This window comes from Arvicanthis niloticus, chromosome 1 (assembly GCF_011762505.2).
Source record: "Arvicanthis niloticus isolate mArvNil1 chromosome 1, mArvNil1.pat.X, whole genome shotgun sequence".
NCBI classification, from domain to species: domain Eukaryota; kingdom Metazoa; phylum Chordata; class Mammalia; order Rodentia; family Muridae; genus Arvicanthis; species Arvicanthis niloticus.
The window spans coordinates 146,689,170-146,695,591 of record NC_047658.1 but is presented as its reverse complement, the minus strand read 5'-3'; positions in this window follow the sequence as shown (position 1 = coordinate 146,695,591).

Sequence of the window (6,422 nt, the reverse complement as noted above, 5' to 3'; positions counted from 1 at the left end):
AAGGGCCAAAGACAGGAAGAGGCACAGCTTAAATACACCCTAGAGTGACATGTTCACTTCTGATTGGCTGTTCACTCATCACCCCATATTACGCCCCGGGATGGGCAGTGACTTTTGGCGCGCTTTTGCCTTTTTGCACCCGCGCAGTTAATTGTTTACTTGTGGAGAGGACAAGATGTCCGCACCATCTTGGAATGGCGAATATATCACCGCTGACCATGGCTTCCTACATCTTTCCCTGTTTAAATTATTAATATGGAACAGCCTATTGCCTATTAAGCGCAGCACCAATCAAGATTCGAACTCAAGCCCGATCAAGCAAACTCCATCTTGGGGGAATAAGCGATCAAAAGCTTATAGCCCGAAGATTCTCCCTTACCCTACCAGGTGCAATGGAAACAAGTCCTCTGGGTGCAAGGGCTAAGGGGATGTAAAGAGGAATTGACACCCATCCCTGTGCAATGGAGTATAGCTCCCAGGAGTGCAAGGGCTGTCAACCTACTATTCAGGTACCACAGCTATTTAGGCAAGGGCTGGCTGGACTTAGACCTCTCATCGACCCAGTGCAATGGGCTGAACCCTTGGGGTGCATCGACTGAGGGTCTCAGTCATCGGCTACTTTCTTAGCCTAGATAGTCAAATTTCAGGGGGAGATCTTGCTCCAAGGCTTCGAGTGCTTGGGCGCTAGCAGCCTTGTCACATTTTTGTTGGGCTCTGAGCTTACAGACCAACCATACATGAACACTAATCCACAACATAGGGCTGTACCAAACAGGCCTATCCCCACCATTTAAGAAAGAAGGAAAAGGCAGAAGAAATTCAAGAAGTAAAATCGCCAAGGGAAACAGGGTTCATCTGTGCTCCATCAAGGCTCAAGATCCGGATCTGCAATTGCTGTTGCACCTGGTCCAACTTCCTAGTCCAACTCCCTTTTAAGTAAGCAGAAAGATTATGGCTTTGAATAAATGTATCATTCACCAATCTCAGAGGTGTAATACCTGGATGTGGGGTTGCTGACACGCAGCTCATTTGAACCACATCCGTGAGCTGCTCCACATGGGCTTGGAGCAAATCAACTCTCTGATTGACCAACAGGATGCCTGATATGCATCCACTTTCTGTAAAATGGTCAAGCCTTAGAGGTCTTTTCTGAAATTTGATTAACAAAAGTAGCTGTTGTAACTTTATTAACCATGGCTAGGTCTAGTGATCCATTCCAGCATTGTGCCAAAAAGCATGTAACATTCTTACAATCCAAGATATCAGAATTATTCTGAAAGTTGGATAACATAAAGAAAAATGGGGGGTCCACACACACCGACATCGGTTGTGCAGATGCATTCCTAAACACCTTATTAATTTTAATGTTATTCAAATGGCTAGAGATATTAGATCTTGTAGCCGAAACATTCTGCACTTCACGAAACACACCGTTCAACAAGACAAAGGCAGATACACCCTTTTTTAACATTCTAAACAGTGGCTATAACACATAATTAATTGTGTTGAAGCAGGGTAAACCCAAGAAAATACACATATGATGTAATTTAGGACTTGCATCCCTTTGAAAATATCAAACAGAGGTTTAAATCCTCCTATGGTAAGCTTAAGATGAGGTTTTAGCCAAATAATATCTCTTAACAACTTTTAAAAATCACTAAGAGCAAATCAAGATTAAAAGTAAACCATTTTCTTTTGCATGTACACTCACAAGTCAGAAGATGGCGTTAGATCCCCACCACAAATGGTTGTGAGCCACCATGTGGTTGCTGGGAGTTCAGCCTTTATATTTTAAAAGTCTAGCCTTTAACGGCTGAGCCATTTCTCTAGCCCCATCTGATTAGGATATAACTGAGGTCTCAAATATTGAAAGACACTGTCTTTGAATCCTTTTTTGGAGTAACAAGTACTCTAAAAATTTTTAAAGCTCATTATATTGGAGCAATGGCTTGCAGAAAAAGCTTTTTTAGAGAAATCCACTAATAAAGTATCACACAATGAATGATACACACCCAAAGATTTAACCTCTTACTTTTTGTATTAAAGCAACAACAATATTTATATATATAAAATGTAAAACAATTAACCATTTTTGAAGCAATTATTTCTAACAAATATCGCTTCATAGGCTCTTAAAAATTATGAATAAATTTACTGCCTGTAAACCTTTCACCTTTACCAGAAATGTAAAGGGATGGTATAAAAACATCTTTATTATATAAGCATTTACTGAAATGGCAGCTGGAGTAGGCAAGTTAGGCTGTATAAATCTTAAATTTGAACTTTATTTTGGATTAATTTAATAACCAATCTTTTTTAGTCCAATGAATATATCGGATAAAAGCCAACCTTATTCTCTAATAATTGTTACATACATTAGAGGAATCCAAGGCATCTCATTTTTAACAACTTGAATAAAAAGGAATTAGAACAATTTGAACAATATTTTATCAGCAGGTACAGCTATACTCATGGAGGGAAGTAGACATAATTTTAATTTCTCCAGCATAATCATAACTTTTAGCCCACAGACTGTTGTAAAGTCTTTGGGTCTTAGATTTATCCCTCTTCTCACAAGAAACAATGAAGACAAGAGACGAATTCCGGTAAGCACATTTCTAGGACCAGGTTGTAAAGACCCAGGACAAAAGGGAATGCTTAGCACCTGGGCTTCTGCAGCTAAGTCCGTGGAAGGGCCAAAGACAGGAAGAGGCACAGCTTAAATACACCCTAGAGTGACGTGTTCACTTCTGATTGGCTGTTCACTCATCACCCCATATTACGCCCCGGGATGGGCAGTGACTTTTGGCGTGCTTTTGCCTTTTTGCACCTGCACAGTTAATTGTTTACTTGTGGAGAGGACACAATGTCCGCGCCATCTTGGAATGGCGAATATATCACCGCTGACCACGGCTTCCTACACACTTCATCTTGCAAACGTGGAGATAGTTCATTATATGAAAATTTGTCAATGTAATCTACCATCCAAAAAAAGGGGGGGGGGGAGAAAAGCTGTTAGAACCAACATCTTTAATAAAATGTCAGCCCTCTAAAAAAATTATCTTGATACTAAAATTTGTTATGAGAATTGTATATTGCAGAATACATAGCCTTGGTGTATCTACTCATCAAGCAAGCTGAGCAGACCTGCTCAAACCTCTGAGGTTCGGGAATTCCATCTGGATGCAGTGAAGACACAGCATCAGAGGCTTATCAATTTACCCCTCCCCCACCCTCTTCTAGTATCTCAATGCCTGTAATGAGCTAGAAGAAGTTAATGAAGAGTCAGTGCCCCTATTCCCTGGGCTTGGGGACTAAGGTAGTTAATATTGGGCTGTCTTTCTAGGGAAAAGTAGCGTTTTTTGTGTAGGGAGGATTAGCTAGGATTTATTGCACAGCCATAACCTATTGGTAGAAATCTGTATAATTATTATCAAGATGAAGTTATAATTTCTTAAATGGTACAAAATTTACTTTGATTACAAATTTAAGGTTTTCTTTGGTACCAGCTTTTTTTATTGACATAAAAGTGAGATGAATATTGATACTCTCATAGGCATTGTGCCTGTATAACACATTTAGGAATACAAGGCTTAGACCCAGTCCTTCTTTAACTTTTTTAACTTGTTTGAGATGGTTAGCCTGTGAGTTAAGGGACTATAGCAAATTCATGGTTTGGAGTTTATTGTTAGGGTGTTTTCTATTTTATTTAGAAATAGCTGAGTGGAGTTAACAGACAACAGTCCAGATTACCTTACATGGATAGTTGGTTTTCAAAACATCAGAAATCCACAGAATTGACGTTACAAACATTTCTGTATTAATGTTCATTTTGATTAGAGACCTGTCTGCTCCAGACAGCTTTCTGTATTGAATTCTAAGAAGAAATTGAGCATCTTTGGAGTTACTCCAGTTGTGGTGAGACAGCCACTAGGCAAGAATTGCCTCTTTCCATCTATAGACAAATTACTGTTCAGAAAAGGACACACTTGCAGAATAGTCGACTGATTATATCTGCCTAGACAGAGTAATCAGCCCTTAATAATTCTGCAGCAGTAAGGTCTGTCAGATGACTCTGGGCCAGAAGGCTGAAGATCAGATGCTCCAACGTTTTGTAGTATAGGGAGTGTGTAGGTGTTCAGCGGTCTCTATAAATTGGCTAAGTTTTAGAAGCTATGCTTTGTGCTTCCCATAATTTCAGTTAACTCAGTCATTCTGGATTTCTGATGGGGTTGAAAACTTATATTCTCATAGCCAATCCTGGCTATTTACTTTGAGAGAAAAGATTTGAGTACATGGTTTTCAGCTGACATTCATTATAAAGCCAAGAAAAAAGCCAGGTTCAGAACTAAGTGTTTTAGTTAGGAGAGATGACAGAGGTTCTGGTTAGTCAACAAAATGATGGACTGGGTATTAGGACTATCTTGTACCTCACTGGTACAAATTGGCATAATTATGCTCTAATTGTATTTTGAGAGAAAAGTTTTATTTTAACAGGAAGGGTGATATGTAGGAGGAGCTAAAGGTGGGAGGGGTACCGAGAGGAAGAGAAGGATTAAGAAGAGGAGGAGAACAAGGAGAGGAGAAGCTAGGTGATGAGAGAGAGAAAGAGAGAGAAAGAGAGGGGGGAATATGGAGGCAGTTGTTCACATGTCTCCACCAGTCAAAGATAGTTGATATATCTAGGCTGGGTATTAGGTTACACTTCTGACTGAGCATTACCAAACTTATAAAGCCTTTGATTAACATTTTAAAAAAGTGTATAAAAGCAAAAAGGAAAAGGGGGCATGGGATAGGGGTTTTCTGGGGTGGGGGAAATGAGGAAAGGGGATGGCATCTGAAATGTAAATAAAATATCCAATTAAAAAAAGAAAACTAAAATAACAAACTAAAAGAAAAAAAACTACAGGATCATTAGATGTTGAAAAATCTTTTGCCCAAATTCAGTACCCATTTACAATACTTTTTTCCCTTTTAGAGAGCAGGTATACAAGGGACAAACATCAAAATAAGAAAGGTTGTTTACAGCAATCCTATAGCTAACATCAAATTAAATGGAGAGAAACTAAAAGCAATTTCACTAAAATCATAAACAAGATAGGGATGTCCACTCTTTCTATATCTTATTCAATATAGCACTTGAAGTTCTAACTAGAAAAGTAAGATTATAACATTAATAGTCTGATGGCCAAAGAGAGGGTCATAAGCATCTCTGTTTAGAATGTTTTCACTCTTGCCAGGACAGTTATGGATAGTATTTAACTTCACTCTTAAAATATAGCCATCCATGGGATTAGGTAGAGGAGGGAAGAATAGAAGGAGAGAGTAGGGGAGAGACAACTGGAATTGGAGAACATTTGGGTGATGATGTGAAAATCTAATATGTGAAAACTTTCTAGACCCTATGAGCATGATACTTGTGAGGACTCCTAGTAATGGAGAATACAGAACCTGAACTGGCCATCTTCTGTAACCAGGCAAGTCTTTCAGTGTTGGAACTGGGACACTAACCCAGCCACAAACCTTTGAACTACAACTTGTCCTGCCTGCAAGATTTGCTGGGGTAATGGTGGTCCAGAGCTTGTGGGAGGGGTCAACCAATGACTAGTCAACTTGAGACCTACACTAGGAATGGGAGCTCTTGTCTGACACTGCATAAATGACCAGGAACTGGAGGTTGGATGGCCCAGAGACCTAGGATAAAAACCAAACACAATTGCCCTTCCCCCCAAAGAAAAAAAGAAGAAAAGTTAATGAGATGACTTCTAATGGTATTCTTCTATACTCACAGATTGGCGCATAGTCCAGTTATCAGAGAGGCATCTGATGGGAACAGATGCAAAGACCCATAACTAAACATTAGTCAGAGCTCAGGAGAACTCTGAAGAAGACAGGGAGGAAGGATCATAGGAGCAAGAGGGGTCAAGGACACCAGGAGAACATGGCCCACAGAATCAACTACACAGGGGTTATAGGGGCTCACAGAGACTGAACAGGAATTCTTTTGCTTGCACTTGAAATCCTTTTCTTTTTAGTGGGTTTCTCCATCCAACCTTTATATGAGAATTTGTGTCTAGTCTTACTGCATTTTTAAAAATGTCATATTTGGTTGAGATACCTGGGAGGTCTGCACTTTTCTGAAGAGAAACAGAAGAACAGTGGGTCAAGGGGAGAGATGAGGTTGAGGAGAGGACTGGGATGCATGGAAAGAAGGAGATTGTGGTCAGGATGTAGTGTATGAGAGGTGAAAGAATAAAAAGAAAAAAGAAAAAAAAGGTGTCCATTCTGTCCTCTAAAGAAGAAAGAGTTATGTTGAGATGACAAACACCTTTTTACCATTCCTAAAATTAGAAAAAGTAATGTTAGGAAATGGGCAGTTTTGTTTAAACAGATCAAAGTGTACTAAAGATAAAGAGGTCACA